The 22,376-nt window shown below is 41.2% G+C and overlaps 2 long non-coding RNA genes across 2 annotated transcripts; one reads left to right on the top strand and one right to left on the bottom strand.

Moving 5' to 3' along the window:
- Positions 1–424: 424 nt before the first annotated feature.
- On the bottom strand, positions 425–8,664 carry LOC138105597 (uncharacterized). The gene is made up of 3 exons (XR_011148553.1): positions 8,582–8,664; positions 4,916–5,161; positions 425–510 (listed from the first exon to the last, which is right to left on the bottom strand). It is a non-coding gene; the product is annotated as an uncharacterized lncRNA (long non-coding RNA).
- An 89-nt stretch (positions 8,665–8,753) lies between these two features.
- Positions 8,754–14,091, top strand: LOC138118222 (uncharacterized). Its single transcript, XR_011155042.1, has 3 exons — positions 8,754–8,822; positions 12,589–12,719; positions 14,026–14,091. It is a non-coding gene; the product is annotated as an uncharacterized lncRNA (long non-coding RNA).
- Positions 14,092–22,376: the final 8,285 nt, after the last annotated feature.

A 22,376-nucleotide genomic window follows, 5' to 3' on the forward strand; every position in this document is an offset into this window, starting at 1 on the left:
TGATAAGGTGCTGTGGAATGGACATCTGAGTCTGGAAGTAGCCAGCTTGCGTTAGTAAGTTCTGAAACATGGGAAGCAAAATTAAATTCATCATTCTGACTGCTATTCATTGCATCATGTCAAAGAAGAGCTTGACTAGTTCTTTTTTTCTTCTCCTTTCTTGAGAGGGAAGCCCAAATCTTTAAAAATCATAATTCATTCCCCCTAAAATCAGCAGGCCCCCCAAAAGGCAGCTCTTTACATTTGTGTTTTTAAGTTCCATAGCTAGGAAGCTTTAAACGCTGCAAATACTTGTTTTGCATGAGAAGATGCAAAGAATTTCACAAAGTCATTGCTTGTCAGAGCTGGGGGTTAATAAGAACAAAAAATGCCAAAGGTTTACAGTAAAAATTTTAATACTCACAGTATTAATACAGGTAACTGTCTTTTGAATTAGTTTCAGTGTTCTCAAAGCCAAAGTTTTCTTTTTTCTTTTCTTTCTTTTGTTTGTATGTTTCATTGTTGTTGTCTCTGCAAAACATAACCCAAAATATCAAAAAGCCAACTGAGAATCTGGTTTAAAGGGCAAAATACATAATATGTAGAGACAAGGGTATGGCAAGAATGAAGTGATTGGACATATCAATCATTTCTATAGCAACAGGGGAGGATATAACAATACTGTAGAACTGAGCGGAGGAGACTGGGCAAAAAGAGATCATTATTTTACACTACCAGTATTTTAATTTACTTGTAGAGATAGAATCACAGAATGCAGAAAACCATATGTTAAATATCCCAAATTATTATTTATAATTCCACATTAACAGTTTACAGAAGCAAAAAACATACTGTATACAATGAGTGTGTCCCTGTTCTTCCAGGGAGTGTTTGTAAATCCATATGACTGTAAACAAAGGATGTGTTTTGTGAGAGTGTATATAATACTCTGGGAGTGTGTGATGTACAGACACAGTGTCTGAACTAAAAATATCCACAAAGCTTTTGCCTTTCTATACCTCTCAGATGAAAATCATAAGGTTTAACACAAAGAGTGATCATTTTCATATTTCTCTTATAAATGTATTTATTTCTTCTCCTTTTAGTCATAATAGGTGGGATTTAGTTTGCCTAAATTATAGTGCCTGGGTGTGAGATACAGCTTAAACTCCAATGGTATACAAGGAAGACTGAGCCCATACAGTTGGTGGAGCCTAGCAAGCAACTTTCTTCCTGAGGTTGATCCCAACATTTGGTCAGCCAAATTGCTCTCCAGACTCCACTAACTATATGGTCTACATCCTTACTCCCTGTACCAAGAGCTTAGATACCTTGCTCTCATGCAGTCAGGCTTTAAACACCTGAGGTGCAGTCCAGCTGCCTGCCCATTGCTGTCTGACACCTTTTCAGACCCCTCTGGGTTGTTGTGGAATCCCTGTAGAGCTGGTGCCAGACCTGTGGGAGACTACTGGAGCATCAGCTCACAACTAAGCAAGATAACCAACACCAAATGGTATTAGAGCTGAGGTGACTGGATCAAGCCCTTCAAAGGTTAGCAGCAGGCAAGGAGTCGGGTGTGAAGTCAATGTAGGGAGTCCAGGGAGTATGTCTGGATCAGCAGGGGATGGGGCAGAGGGCACAGGTACAACTACAACATAGCTGGGGCAAGGGCGGGCCACCAGGGCCTGAGCTCACATGCAGCCCCTGCCACAAGGGGTACAAGGTACCTGTCTGGGGATCCTGTGGGAGGCTAGTCAGGGCAACTACCCCAACACCCTAAAATCAGGCTGAGATGAATCTGCACTTTTGGGGTTTATACTGAATATATCTGCATTTGAGCCTGTCACCCACGCTTTCTTTTCAGTAGCTGGAAAGAAACAGGAAGTTGTATAATCTATTCTGAAGATATGCTATCGAAAGAGAGAAATTGCTCCCTGGAAATACCTATATCTCTCCTCTGACCACAAAGGGAATCTCAGTGTAGATGGGTTTGCTGTAAAATGGGTCAGAGGAGCCTTGCTCCATGTACCTCTAAGATCCAGAATGAGCACAGATACGAGGGCTTATGTCATCAGATATGAGAAAATGTACACGGATGTAGGCCCACAATGTGGAGTCTTCCTATCCATTCACAGGCATTATCTCTATCATGATATTGGAGGTAATATCAACATGAGTTGCTTAGATTAAACACTGATGATGTCACAAAAATGTTTGTTGGCTGCGCCTTTAAAGGTTATTCCGTTTCCTATCCGGAGGACAGAGGAGGTACATACTGCCCCTCACTGCTGTTCCCCATGGGTCTATCCTTGCTGTTAATTCTCTTTAGCTGTCTCTGCATGGCAAGAACATGTTGAAATATTATTATCTTAATTTTAGACGAGGGTCAGGCATGAAGCAAGTACCAATTTGCACACAAAACAGAGATGTGTATTGGGGATAAGCAGTAGTCTGACAGCTTTGTTCTTCAGCGCTTCCTCTGCCAGATAGCACAGACCTCCCCCCCCCCCGTTGCCCCGACAGCTTCCACACCTGACCTTGTGAGAAGGCAGTACAGCCCCATACTCCTTTTCTCAAATAGGTGGTAATTAGTCTTACACTCAGTGGTAACTTTCATGATTCTGACATCTCCCTAACAGAAGTGGAAACAAAAACATCAGCTCCCAGAAGGTTATCTCTTCTCTTGGAGAAAGCCAGACACAACTGTTTTGAATTAAGGTACAAAACAGCCTCCCACACAAGGCCAGCGATGGTGCTGGAAGTCTCCTGCACACCTACGTATAAACACATACAACACAGTGTAGATCATAGAATAATTCAGTTTGGAAAGGCCCTGTCTGTGTGCCTTCCATCCATCTGGGCCGCCCCTTCACTGGAAGAGGGCTCTCAGAACACATTGCTCAGGGCCTTGGATAGCTGTGTTATCAGCATCTCCAAGGACAGGGGTTCCCGAATAAGAATCAACCCTTCCATGAGGTTTGGTTTTCCTTTTATCTGATTGGGATTGCCTTTGTTGCAACCTCTGCCAGCTACCTCTTGATTTGATCTTGACCTTCACTGTAGCTTCTCATAGTATCCTTAGAGCCAAACTGCTGAAACAAATTAGCAGAGTGCATGGTGGGTGGAAAGCTGGCTGCATTGCTGAGCCCAAAGACTTGTGCTCAGAGGTACAAAGTTGCACTGGCAGCTGCTTGCTATTGGCCTCCCTCAGAGGTCAGTGCTGGGGCCAGTACTGTTTAACATCTTTGTAAAGAGCGTTGCTTTCCCCTTCTCCACAGAGCCAGTCACTGCAGCGCAGAAGGCAGGCAGGGTGGGCAGGCATGATTTGTCCTTGCTAAGCCCATGCTGACTGTTCCCCGTTATCTGTCTGTTCTTCATGTGTCCAGTCACAGCTTCCAGAAGGTATGTTCATAATCTTTCCAGACTACGCCAACCAGCCTGCAGTTCCTTGGATCCTTTCTCACACTTCAGATGTAACATTTGCATCTTTCCAGTCTTTGGAGGCCTTCCTCAATGACCACAGCCTTCAAAAAATGGCAGAAAGCCACGGCTGTCTCTCTTAGCAGCCTCAGATGCATCCCAAGTCCCATGGCCTTCTGTCCTGCCTGTCTGCGGGCCATGTACATTTTACAATATCAAAGCACATCCACCTACAGTTCCATGTTCTGTAGCCAGTGCCAGGAAGTGCAGTGTTTTAGCTGTGTTTTTCTAGAGAACTATTCATGTGTTTGTAGCTTTGGCTGGGAGATTAAACAGGAAACCTTTCTGGTCTCCATGCCACTGCTTTGCAACTGAAAGTGGCACTGTCTGCAGAGAGATACAAGTCGAGCTTTTCTTTCCTAAAAAGACTTGCAACCACCATCCACCCCACCCTTAGAAACTCTGCAGTCCTTAAAAGAAACTTTAAATCCTCCCTCATAAAGGTCTCCAAAACCAACACAACACTCCCTGGAGAATCAGGAACTGGAAAGCTGGTCTGAAAGGTTTGCTGGTTTTTTCTTCCTTCACACATTCTGCCACTGTAAATAACGTACTTGTTGTATCAAATCCTGCTTCTTGCTCAGCAGCAAAGGGTAGGATGCCTGGTGACGAAAAGTGGCTACGGGCTTCCACATCTGAGGGTGCTGAATGAATCCCTTCACAGCTGATGTGCAGAAGCAGCCTTCCTACCTTTCTTCATAAGGCAGACATCTAAAACAGGTCAGATATTTCTCACAGGTAATATTAGTTGAGATCAATGCTGCCTGGAAAGCCTATTAAAAAGTGGCACAGGTCTCTAAAAGTGTGTTTCTGGCCCCTATACTGGCTCTCCAACTAAATTCTGAGTGACCAGAAGAGTTCTGGTAGAATTACTGTATCTTTGGACATAATTAAACAAATCTGGAGGGAAGCAAATTCTAATTCTTCCCTGAAAGCACCAAGCCATCAATACCAAAACCAAAACCAAGATGTTAGCCTGACTACTTCAGATGATTTTGAGGACAATGATGATTTCTTAGAAGCTGCAAATTTGCAGAAAGGTTTTTGTGAAAATACGTTTTTTGTGCTAGCTATGTCCTCGTGCCAACTGTCAGAACATTTCACTGTACACTAGAAGTTCTCTCTTTCACTGGCTTGCATAGGGTGATTTAGTTAGAAAATGAGCGTAAAACTGTGTGCCTGTATCTCCCTAGGCTTAGTACAGGAGAGAAGACAGTAAGGAATCCAACCCCTGCTCTCAACAAACATGTTCAGAAGTTGAATGCAGGGATTAGCCTAGATACTCCCTACAACATTGCATCAACATCATGTTTGCATAGTTACTCCCAGTCCCAAAACAAACAGTAAGGAAATAGTGAATCAGACCACAGAGGTTTCCAGAAACCTGAGCAGACAGACTGACTGAGGTGCTTGTGCAATGAATAAAAGACTGTCACTTCTCCCCAGCCAAACTCACTCTGGAGTAATTTACTCAGTGTTGCATGAAGCACCTGTAGTTTCAACATGAGGACTTTTATCATTCTGCTGTAGGCTTGAAGTTGAAAAAGTATTCTCTCATCTGAACACACAGTACATTCAAGAAGGGTTTTTGCTTCAGGACAGATAATTCCACGATTAACTGAAACCTGTGCTTTCTCAGCTGAGCCGTGTCTGCACTCCTAATTGATTGTTGGTCAAACTCTGTTTTCATGATTTGCGTTGTCTGTTAGAAATAAAGAAGATTTCCTCAGAGAAGATATTGATAAAAGATGAAGGTCTAGAACCAGCTACACTAGACAATGAAGTGTCTCTATTGCATTAACAAGTATTTTGAGGTGAATTTAAGTTCCTTTAAATCATAATATGCAAAAAGATTAAAAGATACGTGAAAATATTAAAGCCAGAAACAAGTATTTTTCATTTCATGAAATTGCTTAAGATATCCTTGGTTTTACTTCATGGCTCTTAATCTGCTATTGTCAGAGGGCTATAATCTGTGCAGCTCCAACTTTTTATTTACTTATTTATTCTCTAGTGGATCAAACACAACAGCTTCAGCAGCTCCCATTTTCCCACCGAAGCTAAGTTTAGAGAAAGTAAAAGCAACTCTAATCTTTACCTTTCAGGTATGAAACACTTCCTCTAAAATTAAAGAGAAAACAGAAAACAAACAGAAAGAACCCCCTTTATCTTTATGCCGAGATAAATCTATCTGTGAAGGTAACACGCATAATGAGAGAGGAAAAGGTGCCAGTAGACAGGTGTGACCTGGCTTTCATTAGCTATATCTTTATCTAACTGGGTGGAGACACAAAAGAAACAAAATCTTTCCATTTAGCTGTGTCATTATGGGGTGAGGCACCCTGGCTTTGGTGCACTGAAACTCTGACAGTGGGTACAGTCATGCTCTCCCACTCCAGTTGCTACATCTTTTTCCCAGCTTCTCACTGGGTTTTGTTCCCACTTTCCCCAGCTTTTCTCATCACTGGAAAGTGGTTGTGTCCAAAAAGGCATTTCCCTGCGTATCCACCAGCCCCTTAGTGGTACCGCAATTTATGGCTCCCATTTTCCCCCTTGTCCCATTTGGTCCTCTGAGGATCTGGGCAGTTCGATTCAACAGGCAAAATGCAGCTCTTGGATATGTACTTGCTACACCCACTGGCTGCAGAAGAATTTGCACCTGCAGTACTAAATGATGATTTCCTCAAAGGAATTTAACAATACAGCTGGTCACGTAATGTATGCAACTCTGGCTGTGACAGAAAATAAGCACATTAATTGTTTGAAAAAGAGAAAATTAGCTTATAGCTCTTTTCATAGAGCAAATAAAGCATTTAGGTGCACTGCAAATAGAACCCCATAATTTCATTAACTGCAACTTCTGAGATAGCATAATGGTTTTTCTATTGGTGATTGGAAGCTATTCTGCAAATACTTCATGAATTTAGCATAAATTACCTGCAGAAATGCAAAAAAAGAAAGACAATGGTGTGAAAGTCACCAGCTGTCAGGAGGAAAGCTTTAGTCCTGCAGCCAAAAAAGCATGTTGCTTACTGCTCAACATGAGCTGAAAGTCAAATCCAATAGCTTGCAGACATCAAATATTTTGCAAACATCAAATAAAATATCTAACAAAGAAAACATAGTTTGAATATTGTTCCAAAATATTTAGGCAATACTTTGAAATGTTTCTATTCAAAGACAACTGGGAGTTTTCAGTGTTTCACTAGCTCAAATGGGTCAGCTCCAGCATAAGTATTATTTTTATCTGTTTCTACCAAGAGAGTACAAAAATTCTAACACTTAATATGTTTAGCAAAGCTAATGCTGTAGCTGGAAGCAGCACAAAGGACATAAGGCTTCACTGTGCTATCCAGGGATTAAAATTGGCAAGTGTATTTCACTAGCCTGGTTTTCTAACAGAGTCACAGAGCAGAAACAAGAGAGGCACTTATTGCATGGAAGTTCTCCCTCTCTGAATGAAGGCTTGCTCCCTGTGGAGTGCTTTGTGGTGTCAGGGTGAGACCTCACATAGAGACCTCACATGTCCATCCGCTAGCTGGGTGACTGCCAGAATGCTGGGAGAATCTACAGCCTGCTGCAGACCCACCTACTAAAATACAGCCTGGCTTGTGGGTCAGTACCAGCAGCTCAGGACAGCTTTCTGTGTTGCTGGTGGTCCATACCTGTGACGTTTTCCTGACATTTCTTCCTACAGCTCCCTTAGTGCACCCAACCTGTTGCAAATGCGGTTTTATGAATCACTTCCTGAAGCTTTCGGGTGCCACGGAACGGTCACAGTAACAGAAAACAAGAACCGTATAACTCACATCGGTTTTCCCTCATCAGCCCGACAGAGCTGAGACCCATCCCAAATCCTCCTGCATTTCACAGTCCCCACAGAAACCAGGACCAGACAGGCAAGGTGGGGGCGGAGCACTCAGGACACAGCTTGTTGCCTGTGTTCGTGTCTAAGCTGCCTACTGCAGTGAGAGCTCCTGTACTGACTTTATTGGCACTTTTATATGACTCTGGAGGAGATGTGGGCTAACTCTAAACCCCAGATTACAGCTCTTCAGGGCAGCCTCTCATCTCCCCCCACCCCCAAGAATGTCCCGCCACAGCTGATAGTAAGGATCCTTACCAGTAGTGGTATCTGGGCAGCTTCAGCCTAAAACTAACCCTCTGCTGGCACTCAGGAGGGATTTTCAATAACCTGGAACATGGGTTGATTTTTCTATGTATCAATACTGGATGCAGCAATGTGATTAACGACATTATCTCCTGTCATGAAACAGGGAAGTTTGATCCAGAGCCAGTGCTGGGAGGCAAAGGGAGATGAAGCTTAGGCGAGGATAAGAGTGATCATGGCTCCTTCTCCCCTGAGCTTGCAGGTCTGACCACGCACCACTCAGGTCTCAGCTCTTTTTTTAGGCTTTGCAAGTCATGTTAGTCCAGCCCAGTGATATTAGAGAGATGCACTACAGAGAGAAACCCTCAGGAAAACTCAGTCCCAAGTGAATTGTTTCAGAAACTTTTGATGATGTTTTTCTAACATAGATCAGGCTGCCCACATCTGATCCCATAGAAGAGAAAGAGCACATCAGAGCAATTGCCTTGAGACAGATTGTCACACCAAGGACTGCCCTTCCCAGACTAGCAATGTGACATGCCCTCTGGTGAGAAATGGTGGGATAAAACAGAAAAATCTCCAGATTTTGTAGCCCTCCCAGATTCCCTAGCCCACTGTTAGAAGCAGTGATATTTTTCCCATTTGGTGGAAGATTTAAGACCAGCCTCTACCTTCCTTCAGCTGAGCTTGCGTGGTAGGAGGCTATCTCATATGTTTATGCAGCTCCCTCCCTGGGACTCTGCATCCTCCTCATTCACTGGTCTTTCCCACAGGATCTGCTGAGCCACTTGCTTCTCTGCTGCCTATGTACAAAGAGCTTCCGAACGACCAGGTTCTCCACTTTCTATGTAGAAAGAACTTTCTACCAGTCATCATGTTTCCTTTGTGACAGTCAAGTCCTCCTCTGTTACAAACAACTCCTTTATGTGTCTGCCGTGCCAGGACAATGGCTCCCAGCCCCAAAAATGGCCTGGCCTGGCCTAAAGCTTCTTCCTTGGCCACCCTGCTTACCTGGTGGTGTGGGGGAAGCTGGAATATGACATGATAAAACTTGTTTGCCAGAGTTGCCAAAGGTGAGTCTGTTTTGCTTCCTTGTTTGCAGCACCTTGACAAGGTCAGGTGGAAGCATCTGGCAATGAGTGACTCACTCAAGGCTGCCTTGTGAGTCAGCAGCGCAGGCTGGCAGGGCTCAGGAATGCTGATGGCTGTGTCTCCTGCTTTCCCTGTGGTTGCCCTAGCAAAGCTCTCACGGGTGAGTACAGAATGGAAATATCTCCCATAATGAGGATTTCCCACTGCCATTCTTGGCAAAGCTGAATTGCTGCAGATTTACAAGCTTCCATTCAGATCTTCTCTAATTCCTCTTTTGAAACCCCATTACCTCCATCTGTGTTGCCTTTTGCATCAATCAGCCATTTTTACTTGATGGGCTGTTTTTGTGTTTGTTTTGTTTCTTGCAAACTCTGATAGAATTTTGCCAGCTGAATTTTGTAGACTCCTTCATTATTCACATCATGTGTGCAAACAAATGCAGCCTGCACAAGGAAAAAATACAGATCAGCATAATTTTGTTTTTCTATGAAAGCAGAGAAGTTCTGAGTTCTACCCAAATCAAAGCAGTTTTATTGCTAAAAGAAGTATTAACTAACAAAGATGGCAGTACAACAGCAAAAGGATTCAGAAACATTGCTGAGAAATTTTCTTCCAGCCCCAGAACTGATTATTTTTCAGCTTTCCTTTCAGTGTCATTCAGAGGCTGTGGGTCAAATTCAGTCTAATGTTGAAGAGTGGCCAAATTTAAACCTTAATTTTTTTTCCCCATAATCGAGGGGGAAGAGTATCTTTGCTCACAAGCTAGTGGGACTCATTGACAGAGCTTTAAACAAGACTTGGTGGGGGAGGGGGATAATGCCAGGCCTGCCTGTGACAAGGTGTGAGATGACACACCAAGGTTAGAGGGACAGAAGGCTAGCAAGGGCCCTCAGCCCATTGCTCTGAGAGTCACAGGTCATGGCCATCGCTGGGATCAATACAGGCTGGGGATAGAAGAGCTTGAAAGCAACCCTGCAGAGAAGGACTGTGGGTGCTGGTGGATGAAAGGCTGGGCATGACTCGGCAATGTGCACTCAGAGCCCAGAAAGCCAGTTGTGTCCTGGGCTACATCCAAAGCAGCGTGGCCAGCAGGGCAAGGGAGGGGGTTCTGCCCCTCTGCTCTGCTCTGGTGACACCCCACCTGCAGTGCTGCATCCAGCTCTGGGGTCCTCAGCACAGGGAGGACATGGACCTGGTGGAGGTGGGTCCAAAGGAGGGCCACCAAGATGATCAGAGGGCCGGAGCACTTCTCCTATGAAGAGGGAGTTGGGGTTGTGCTGCCTGGAGAAGAGAAAGTTTCAGTGAGACCTTATTACAGCCTTTCAGTACTTAAAGGGGACCTACAAGAAAGATGGGGACAAACCTTTTAGGCTTGTTGCATAGGATAAGAGGTCATAATTTTAAACTAAAATAGGGTATATTTAGACTAGATTGAAGGAAGAAAATTTTTTGCAATGAGGGTGCTGCAACATGGGAACAGGTTGTTCAGAGAGGAAGCAGATGCCCTATCATCGGAAATATTCAAGGTCAAGCTGGATGGGGCTTTGGGCAAACTGATCTAGTTAAAGGTGTCCTGTCTCATTGCAGGGGGTTAGACTAGAAGACCTTTAAAGGTCTCTTCCAACTTAAACTATTCTGTGATTCCACGATTCTGCTAGGACTCCTGAAGGCCTCCATGTTCCCTTCAGAGTGATCAGTGACAGTTTGCAGAGGGACAGTGGGTAATAATTTTGTCTTTACAGACCATGTGGTATGGGCAAGATGGATGAATAAGTACATAGGCAGACATCCTCACAAACGAGCACCAACCAGGACCATTCTCAATCTGTAGGGCTAGAGGAGATGGAGTTTAGCCCACGCCTGTTGTATTCAACCATCTTAACTTCTTAAGCAGGGTATCCACTGGGAAGAGGGCCTTGATCATGCTAGCTGCTAAATCCCTTGGAATAGCATTAGTCACCATGGGCCAGGCACCTTTCAACAAATGAGGTGCGTTGATCACCAGGGGCCAGCAGCTGGGAGATTCCCTGTCACTAATTAATACAGGAGGAGGGGGAATTCCACAAAATACTAGTCTCAGCTGTGCACTGGGCTAGGATTTATACAGTGCACAGGGCTTGTTCTCACCCCTTCTGTAGAGGTTAGTGCCTTCTCCTCTGCACCAGCTCAACTGCTTGCACCATTTGAGGACTAAGTCGGATCATTTCACTGACCAGCACTGATCACAGTAAGCACATGTGATAGCACACCCAAGAGAGCAGTGACCTAAAGTGTGATGGTGCAGGTGAGGGCTGAAACAGAGGAGTAAATTTCACAGGGTCAGTCAAATATTAGACTTTTCTTTAAAAAAATCTTTATTGAGTTACTGCCTGTTTTCAGAACATGAGGGATCTGGTTCATTCAGCAAGTTACATATTTGTTTATTTATGAGAGATGCTGACATGTAGAATAAAAGAAAAAATATTATGTGGTCACTTTTGAATTACAGTTGTCTGGTAATATGACCTTCCTGAAGGGTTTTTTTGTCATCAAACTTTACATTATACAAATATTCTTGGTCATTTCAGATTATGTGGAAGTTTTTACTTCTGATTGTGTCAACTTTAAACCCCCTTGACAAAGAAGATACTTCTTTTTTTTTTTCTTTTTCAATTCGCAGCAGAGAAGTCTGATCATAAAAGCCCCATTCCAGAATCTTTTAGCCAGATTTGACCATGAATTGTAGAAGGGAATTTCTTTCAAAGCAGAGCAAAAAATGTAATAGTTTTTGTCATGTGTTTTAACAGAAAATGTTACTTACGATAACTGTCTGGAAAAACAATGTCATTTAAAGGTCATGGGAGTCACTCAGCATCAGATGGTGACCTGTTCCCCATTATACAAGCTTTTGTCAGCTCTTGTCTAGACCAAAGCAATGTCATGCATATGAGTGAGAAGTCATGAGCCCTTAGGAAATTCCAGCAAGTGCAGAAGGCTGCAACCTTTCTTCTCACCTGCACAGATTAGGACTAGTACCCTCTCAGTGTTTTCCTACAATGCTGACTCCAGCCCAAGTCTGTTGTCTCCAAAGCACTCAGCAGTCAGGGTCCCAAATTCATCTGAAGTTCCTGTATGAAGACTGTGATGTCCAGCTTTGCTCCTCACTTGGAAGAGAAATTCCCATAGTGGCATACCCCATCTTAGGGGGAATGAGCTCCCCTATAAACCATGAACATTACATGCCTGCTTCTTTTGTGCCAAGCACAAGACCTCTGATTTAAGTCTCACTTTTTCTACTATATACAAATGGCAGCATGTGCATTTAAAACAAAACTTCTGCCAAAACAAAGTAGTGCACTGCAGGTGTGACTTGCACCTTGGGGAAGGGATGGGAGAGAAAGCACATCACTCATGGTATGGTTGTCATGATGTTCAGTGTATGGCTCTCAATGAAACAGGCTACTTGTAATGCTAAGGTGTGGTGACAAAGCCTTTTTCACATATGTTCCTGCACATGTCAATGCAGCTGTTACCAAAAGGCACGAGCAGAAGCACTTCCAGTCTGAAAATTGTTTAGCACAGGAAGGAGAAAACATTCAGGGATGTTAAAACAGTTTTAGATTTTTATCTAAAAGGGGAGTGTTGTTTTCTATTTTTAAAACCCTGGGTATCTGGCCCTGTCCTATGGAGACTCCCAAAATACATCCTCCTATTATCCCTACTATTAAAGGGGAAGGAGCAGTTCTGATAATTGATCATAGAGTCATCAGGGCCTTGTGTTTGTTGAATTAATTTCCCCTACTCAAAGCTGTAGTATCACATTCTTTAGGTGGATGGGCTTTCAGTACTGTAGCAAAGGAACATAGATCAGCAAAATTCTAGAACAAAATAAAGAAAATACTTCCTGCTCCTTGATTTTGTGTTTGTACTGTGTATTTTTTCTCCAGGTCTCAAAAGACAAGCATTGACTGAAGCCATGGATATAGCAAAAGATACTGTTCCTAGGATGAATATTCCTCTGCACCAGTTACTTTAATCAGCCAGTTTGAGATAGAGATATACATCTATATATACATAGGTAAGGGACAAGCAGAGCAAAAGAGCCATAAATCTTTACATTTCAAGAACTCCAAAGGCTTGAGCAAGCAAAATGACAGTCAAGAGACATCACCTTCAAATAATCTTTGAACTATGACCACCATGCAGAAAGATGTATTTCATAATAACAAAGATAAACAGTGATATAAAATGCAGATAGGAATGTGCAGAAGAGCAACAGAAATGGTTTTTCCAGAGGTAGTTCTGCCCTCAAATTGTTATGCTCTCAGCTGTACAACCTGTGTTTCACAACATATAGTATTTCATGACCAAGAGGGGGAAAATTTTATTCAGATCCCTTCTATACCTACATTGAAAAGGAAGTAAATGTTATGCCATTATTAAGCAGCTTAGTAAAGCTTAGGTTCTGTTGATGAAGAAAGATTGGCAGGAGATGTCATTACATGTCAGGCTTACACCATGGTACAGGGCCAGTATCCTCCAGCACAGCAGGGGTTACCAGGCTTCTTCACTACTTATCACAAAACCAGCCTAAGACTAAGGAAACCAGTTGAGGAGTAAATGCCCTGGCAGTAAGATTCTGAAGGTCAAATTCTGAGCCTAGTCTATAACTCTATTGTATTTGGATATCAAAGCAGATAGCTGAAGTATGCATGAGTGTGCATTCATTCACTAATAAGGGGTTACTGTAGTACATTTTCTCCTGATCCTTTTTTCTCCTCAGCTCAGTACTTTCACCCATGGTGAGGTCCCCAGAAAGGTTACTGCTGTAGAATGATAAAGTTGCACTTAGATAATGATGACGAGGGTTTTCAAAAAACTTTATGTATGGGCTCATACATAAAACAATCCAGATTTTGCTGGGACCTCGCTCAGAAACGCTGGCTAAACCCAGCCTCCAAGAGTTGCTGTATACTAACAAAAGGAGAACTATAACTATTAAAACCCCATGGCAAGTCCCAGTTGTTTCAGAATATCAGAAGTTAGTGTAAGCACTGTGACTAAAAGCCACATTGCATTGGCTTTGCAGGGTGACTGGCAGCACCACTGATGAGGCAAACACTGAAACTGGCCACAGCCTGGGCATTTTCTCCTCTCTGTTTCAGAGGCATATGAACAATTGCTTTTGGGGAAATGCACAAGTCGGTTGTTCTCCTCCAAGCTACAATGCTTGTGGTTAAACCACACTAAGCTGAAAATGTAAAAACCTCACAAGGCTGCAAAATACTTTTCACTGTCACATGTAGAATTAGCAACAGTATTTATGAGGGCTGAACAGAAAAAATCTGATGTTGTGTGTGCTGATTATTTCTGTCCTTGAACAGAACTTCCCAGGTCCTTATGCTTCAGGCATTTCTGCTAGAGCTGAGAGAAAGTGTTTTATATCTGTGTCAAGTTGCAGAAGCTACTTTAAGAGCTCAAGAAGAGTTTCCTGGTTTTAACCAAACCTGGATATTGCGCCTAATAGACAACACCACCTCTCTATTTATCCAGGTATTTTTAATTTATTAGAAGCTGTCACTACATTATAGGTGCTTTATAATTAAAACAGGCAAAAGAACAGGATTAACTGGCAGAACATGAGCAGCTACCTACCCAACAAAAACAAACAGAGCAAAATACCACATTTTATAATATTACTAATAATGAAAAATTACTTTAGGTTTAACATGCACGTCTTACTTCCCAACCATTTATCAAAGGGTTAAGGGTTTTTAGCATGTGTTAATAGTTAACAAATTTGGTTTCGGGAAACTGAAAAAGCTTTGTCATACACATACTCAAATTGTCTTAATTTATTTCAACCTAGCAGACAGTGAATGCTAACTCCTTTGTCATTAATGTGTTCATCCATCCCTTAGCTGAGGTTCTTTCTACATCCTTTGACTCCTCCCTGAAGGTGATAATCCACTCTAATTTAAGAGTCATGTCTTATTGCATTCATTTTTGCATGAGCAAGAAGAAAACTGAATCAATCAAACCTGCACAGAGTAACATTAAGCACTATAACTCTTGATTAAATCACATTTTCAAAGTAGAATTTGGCCCACAGAAAGTTAGCATTTCAATAATAATTAATCACAGCATTTAAAGGAAACCACTTGTTTTTTTATATAGTTTTAAAACGATGCTGAATTGCTCACCTGAAGTAAAAACTGTAGATGTTGCTTTGTTTTTTGCCAGTTAAAATAGGATGTCGCTCTGACCACCACTTGTACTCTTTTAAGCCACCTAAGGAGATGATGTACAAGGAGTAACACTACAAAACTTTGTCAATGGCTTCTGGTGTCTTTAAATGCGATGTTTCAGTGTTTTGACTGACCAAGGTAGCCGGCTGTTAATAGGATTTGCTCAGGAGAACCCTTACTGGAGGTTCTTGTTAATTCCCAGCCAGGCTTCAGCAGTCTGCATGAAAGGAGGTTTCATCTTGATATGATTTTCATGTATTAACCTGCTTGTATGCCAGGAACTGTTAATGAAGGAGGGCAGCTGACGGAAGCCACAAGATGAAATAGGAAAGGGAGGGGGATAAAGTAATTTGGATGGCAAAGGGTGGTTGAGGGTTTCAGAGATGGAAGATTCCTTCAGAGGAAGTGGGGTGAATATGCCCCTTTACCATGGCCTCCAATTAAAATTGAAATGAAAGAACCCATGAGAGTGAGCCAAAGGTCGGAGAAGAAAACCTTGTGAATATTCACCCTGCTGGAGCAGCTGAGGCTCGCCTGCAAGGCAGTCCCTCGATTGTTCAGCTGCTGGGAGTGCCATGCTCCTGGCCTTCTGTGCCTCCCCACACAGTGAGGAACAAAACAAGGGGATGCAGATGCATCCCTCCAGCTCTCATGCCAGCAGAGAGCCTGGTTATGGCTGGAGGTCCTTCCCATGCATTTCCACATGGGTAAATAGTAACTGTATGGAAAACAGCATTTGAGTTTAGGGTGTGAAAAATGGGTATTGCATAGGCAAGTCATGCCACAGTAAGGTGGGCTTTACATATTCTTCGTGTATTTTTTCTTGGTCGTGCTACATTTCTACACACACGGTAGCCATAACTGTGACATTAAGATGCAAACTCTAGAAAAATGTCCTGTACTTTATAGAATCTGTTAAGAAATGACTACGCATAGCTCAATACAATACTTACTGCAATTTATGCAGAGATTTCTTAACTAATTGCATCCTTAGGTACACTAATGCCTATAAATGGTGTGAGTGATGAAATAATTCCAGGGTTACTTCTACAAACAAAATGTTTGAGATCTGTTTTGTAGCTAAGAAAATTGGAAAAAGACAAGATGACAGCTGCAGAAGCATAAAAAAGTATGTCATAAGATTGTCTGAAATCATTCATATAGATCACTTGACTGTGAAGGCAAATTAAATCATGCTGTTTTCCAAGATTCACTCATAGTCAAATTGCATATCTTCCAAAACAAAAGCTTTGTGCATTCCCAACAATATGTTAGCATCTCTTTCAATTATGAAAACAATTAAATTTTTGATTTTAAAATATTTTTCCCTGTGGCCATTAAGCCTTCAAATTATGGAAAACATTTCTGATTCTAACTTATTGTTGCACAGTTGAAAGGGGAATAATCCATTTTCTTCTTGATTATTTTCAAGACAGTGGTGAAAATACATCATAAATATTTGAAAAAAAGTTTGGCAAATTGCAAAAACATCATAGAATCTTGTTAAATACTGTTTCTGTCAAGAATCAGATTCAAGGGAAAACTAGTTTTAAATACTATAGGTTGATTATTTTAGGTTTTTAAATTTTAAACTGTTATAAAATTTTTATTAAAAATAATCCAAGGATATATTGAAAATATTAAAACAGATAAGAAATCTCTGTGATTTATCTGAGGGCAACTAGGATGGTATATGAGAGAAAAATGTCCAAGGTACACTCTCTAAAATGCCTCTTAAAATTAAACTTTGTCTAAATTTTCCCCAGTGATTCTATATTCCCTGATGGTTGAACTAACACTGGCTGCAGTAGCAATGAGGTTGCCAGAGTGGAGTCACTGTTTATTAAAATTGGTTCCACATTTAAGATTTTAACATTCAGCAGAAATGTCAGTCAAAAGTAAAGGGCAAAACCCTTCTCCATACTCTTAAATGCTCTGTGCTTTCCAGGTAGACTCCTGCTTAGTAACTAAGCAACCACATCCTGCATCTCTAACTCACACATTTTGATCTTACCAGAGGATTTTCTTTGGTAAATTTTACATTGAATCAATTGTAGATATGCAGTTCAAGTCTGAAATGTGCTTATTATAAAATCCTGAATGAAATACTTCAGTGAATAATTGTAGGTCTGCAGATCATCCCATTTATGAATTTTGTAATCCAGATTGAAATTTTCAATTGGGAATATGTCTTCAGCAATAAATCAAGAAAAGCGAATTTAAGCTCCATATATCTTTTGGCCTATATTGATACTGTTTTTAAAAATTAACAGGTAGAGTGTGAATGCTTATCATCCCACTGACTATAATATTGCCTAGGTTTGCTTTGCTTTATCCTCAAGGATCGTAACATTTAGTTTGAATAAGTAATCAAAATGAAGTCAATGGAAAATTCTGAATCTCCTTTTGTAAACTCAACATTTGAATTAAATGTTTGCCTCCCATGAGTAAGTCACATGGGCATTCTCACAGAGAAGTATTATGCTAGTAAAGCTCACATGATCGCATATTCATAGAAAACAAATATGAAAGGATTACAGCCACAGTTAAATGGAAGTTCCCTTTTGAATGCAAATGAGTATTTAGGGTATGTATTTACTCAGCTCTAATGCTTGCTCATGCAAGACTCCAACCAACCAGAGTGCCAGCCCCACGTTACAAATATATTGCACACAGTCCAAATAAGAAGTTTGCATTGGTGGAAATGTTTTACATAAGCCATCTGAGGAGCACTTAGCAGTAAGGAAAGTATTTGTAAGGGGCAGAAATGGTGGAGTGTAGTTCAAGATGAGGATCACAAATCAGGACCATAAAGGAAGGATGTTGATTGGACCAGAGCTCCTCCATGGCTGGTCACAATCCAACCACCCCAGAGCTCCTTCATGTCCAGTGCAAAGCTGTGGGGCCAGAGTATGAACATACAAGCTCCTCAAAGGGGAATTTCGTATCCAGTGTTACACAAAGGTTGATTTTGTAATTTATTCCCATGAAAACAGAGAGTATTAATTGGTACAGCAGACATCTTGTCGTCCTAAATAATATCAGTCTAATCTAATTCACTAAATTGGGAAAAAGAAACACTCTCTCATTCTACCAGAGCAATTGTTCCCAACCTTTATCAGCCATGTGTTTGCTGCTAGCTTCAGATCCAACACAATCTGTATGGGCATACAGTATCTACATCTAGTCTAGCTGTATCAACTGGCCCAAGAAAAAGATAATATTTCTCTTTATAAAGTTTGCCTTGGCTATATCTGTACACTGCTGCAGCTAGAGCAACACTACTGCCAGTGACATAAATGAATGTTCTACTTATTTGAACAAAAGCCAAGCATAGACAAGTCACAAATGCTTCAGATGCAATTAAGAAAAAGACCCTGCAGCAATCATGGAAGAAATTAGGTGGTCAGGGATGTCTGGAGGTTGTCTAATTCACCTCCCTGCTCAAAGAGGGGTCCTCGTGGATCTGAACAGTTCAGATGGGTCGTGGTACTTCAGGATTCATTGCTCCTACAGTGGTTAGGCTTATTAAGTCTGTTAGGCTGTTTTCTCTCTCTCTCGAATTTATTGGTAATCTGACATAAAATATTATATGAAAATGTCAGTTATGTAACTATAAGCAAGGCATAAAACACACTATCTCCTACTAAGTTTTCTAGTCTGAAGGATAAAACAAGATTTGTAAAATAATAGTAGGAATACAGAACTCTATGCAGTTTTAATCATACCACCCCGACACTACAGGCACATAATGTTTCTCTGATGTACCATTTGGCCTAAGATATTCAAAAGGTGAGAAGATAAAAGTACATCACTCATGTAACACACGCTTTACTCTCAAAAGTTACTTACTGAGGCAGGATTTGTATCCATTACAATAGAAGTCAGTTTCAGAGGAGTTAACTGTTAACTGCATTGTCATTTAATTGTGTCAAACACTATGTTGAATCTTTCAACAAATACTTCCAAGAAAATTCTTGGTTAATGTAGCTATTTAAGTGAAATATTTTCACCTGTCATTTTAATTAAGATAAAAGAAAGAAAGTATTTCTTTTCACAGTAAAGTCTGTATTTATTTTCGTGGAGGAGGGTGATGTTTTTCTCTCTTTTCAAAACCTTTGTAGTTGGACTTTATTGTGAACACATTTGAAAGCTGCCCTTAATGCCATTTCTTACTTCAAAACTAATTGATTCACTGTGTAAACATTCCTGACTGCACAAATACAATCAAGGGTCGTTTGCATGTGGTCTGCAAACCAGGCACAGGAGCTAATGTAGGAGCTGCTGTTTCATCCACTAGCCTCTGAGATAGATAGGGCTTTTCTGTATGACTCACCACTGCTTTTATTGTACAGATTTTTTTTTTCTGTTCAATTTACTCTAACATGCAAACCCAGCATCATTATTTCAGAGTTTATAGCACAGCTGTTAATAATAGATTGTCCTATTAAACAGAAAGTTAACTCCAGTATGCATGCAAAATATAGAAAACAAAACAAAACAAAACCACAAAAAGAATGTATCAGGGCAGAATCATAAAATGATACTTCTACTTGGAGGAGCAAGCACAACAGCTTCTGCCAAGCAAAAATGAAGCAGTTGCTTTCTCCTGCAAGCATTACCTCAGCCTCTTCTGGACAGATAGGCTTTTATCCATTTCTCCATCTTGATGAGTCACTGTATAAACTGTTTGGCTGCCCTAAGCTGGTCTAAAGAGCAAGAAATATAAAGAGGAGGTGTCAGCACACAGTGGAAACTACAGTCCTCAGCTCCACAGTCACCTTCCTAGAAGCACTGCCCTATACTGGAGCACGAATCGTGACCAGCAGAGCCCCATGGGAAGTGTTTACACCAGAGTCTCTCCAGACGAGAGGGACAGAGCTGCTCAGACCCTGCTACCAGCTGTGGCTCGACCAAAAGCAGTCAAAGAATTTGTCCTTCATCTTAGTTAAAAGAAGATCACTAGATGAACACTGCCTTGGGCAGCATCTGGAATTAATGATGTTCCAACAGACAGTTAAGTGTTTCAGTTACTGTGTGGAAGAGCTTTTCACCCAGCCTCTCCGCCAGACACTCCAAAACCAGGTGATTTGAAATGAGTGAAGGACTGAGTGATTGTCAGTCATTGTGTCCCATCTCAAGTCCTAAGTGTTTCTAATGGCTTCACGTCTTTCAAGAGATCTTAGTCATGCAATGATTGCATTGTTTGAATCAGTTTATTCTAGTCATGACGGGACGCATCCCAATTTACATATTTTTTTGTGTTCCCAGCTTCCTCATTAATGTTTAATGCCTCAATTCAGCCATCAATCCCCACTCAGCAAAACGATTCAGCTAAGTACATATTTAAATTTAAGCACATTTTTAAATGCTTTGCTGAAGTGAAGCAGTCTTACACACACGCTGACATGCTTTGCTGAATTGGATTTTCATACACAAAAGAGTTCACATGCCATAGGTATTTGGGAGAGGAGCCTTCCTCTTCCTCATGTGCATTCATGTCCAAGTGCATGGCCTGTGAAGGACATAGTGTTCTATAATGTTAAAGCATTATACCTCAGGAGAAGGTGGCTGCTGTTTTGGTTTTGCTGCTGCTTCAAATGTCATGACACAGCCAGAAATAAATTTTGTAGGTTTTTGATTCTTCCAAGTGAGCTATTTCAACTAAAGTTTGAAAGAGAACAATGACTCTGAAGACCTCTGCTCACAGAGATCAGATTGAGGTAATGCCTGATCATTGGCATTATTCAGATTTTAAAGGAAGGAAAATGAGTAAACCTTCACACAGATGTAATGTTTTCCCTGGTAGGTCAACTAGTAGAGATAAAAAAACCTAAACAAACAAACAAACAAAAGCCAAACCAAAAAAATGTACTGAAACATTTCTCAAATTGGGATCTTTGCCTTTGTCCAACAGGACTCTTACACCAAAAATGACCCAATTCTTTTAACTTTCATAAGGAAAAGTTAATGGTTAGTTGCTCCAGGACTGAGGTTTGGTGGGTGTGAGGGAGAGATTTGTATTTTCAATTTTACTTTTCATGCTCTTTTACCCATTTCTTCCTACATGAGAATGAATGCAATAAATACCCTTCAGGCCTTTTCAACTCTGGGGGAAGATACACTTTACTATAGTCACATATTTTCATTGCTGCTGGTAGTGGTGGAAGCTGTAGTAGATTCACTTGCTTTTATGATTGTTTCATACATACTTTAGCTTAAGTATTAAAAAATATTATAAAGCACTTATTTTTAAAACTGTAAATATCTGAAAGATGTTGGCACTTGCCTTTACAAGCCAGCTGTCACCAGAAAGAGCTCTTACATAATCTGATTACCCTACAAGGCATCCAAATTTCCCAAGGTATGCAAATCTTCTCTTGAATATAGGATGGGGGGGGCTGAGGGCAGACAGTAATCTGAACAGGCAATTTTGTGCTAAAGACAGTCCTTACAATGTTTTGGAGATGTCTATTACCTCAAAGTTTGGTTTAAATTTGTCCTAGTTACGGGTGAAAGTCAGAGGAAGGAAGCTTTTTTCGTACACCTTTTAATCAGTTCAACCATACTCCTAATTTTATACCAAATCTTTTTTCAGTCAAAGCGCATGTTCATTATATACTCTAATTTTATGCAAGGAGTATGTCCATGACAGCAATAAAGAGCTTTGCAGCTTTCATCTTATGAAAGAATTAAGACTTACTACAGCTTGACCTAATCTACATCTACCAGTCCTATCTGACTGGTTTAAACTGAAGAAACAGATTTCAGGTTTTCAACCAAATTCTACTAACAGCCTGGCATTTAAAGTCAGAATCTCCCTTCTGTCCCACTCCCCTTCCCCCACCTAAAAAAAAAATGCAAGTGTTGGAATTATCTGAAAGGTAAAGAGTCCTTTTTGGAAAAAAATGGGAAAACCCTGATCAAATAAAAGTAGTGTCAAGACTTGAACAACACACAGATCTGTCTCATTATCTGCAAACTAGACAGGAAATTCTGTGGCCTAATTGGTATCTCTCGAGCCATGGACAGTAACTGGACAGGTTTTTTGTGCAGCATTTGCTTCTTTTCATCAAAATGTTTCTGAGTATTAGGTGTTGTCCAGGGACTTTCTGATCTCTGTCATTTCCCTTACATCAGTCTGTTATCGCAGTAATACTCCATTTACCATTCTTCAGTTTTAGATAAGTTGTAAATGTTTTCTGGGTTTTTTTCCTGCTAAGGTGTCTTGGGCCTGGGGAACTTCATTGTGTAGAGTTTCAAATAGTCCCAAAAAGTCAGTTGTTGGTCATGAACCTTGAGAACTATGACCAGGACTAGAAGCACATGCAAACACATAAGCAAGCGAGTTGTTGGAAACTGGAGATGAGGTTTCCTCTTCCTTAGGTCCATGGAGTAGAGGGCACTGCTCTGAGTGCAGAATGGACAGGCACACCTGAACTGGCAGTGAGTGTCCCAGGCAGCATCTACTGCCAGACCTGCTGCAG

Source organism: Aphelocoma coerulescens, chromosome 1 (assembly GCF_041296385.1).
Source record: "Aphelocoma coerulescens isolate FSJ_1873_10779 chromosome 1, UR_Acoe_1.0, whole genome shotgun sequence".
Lineage (NCBI taxonomy): Eukaryota > Metazoa > Chordata > Aves > Passeriformes > Corvidae > Aphelocoma > Aphelocoma coerulescens.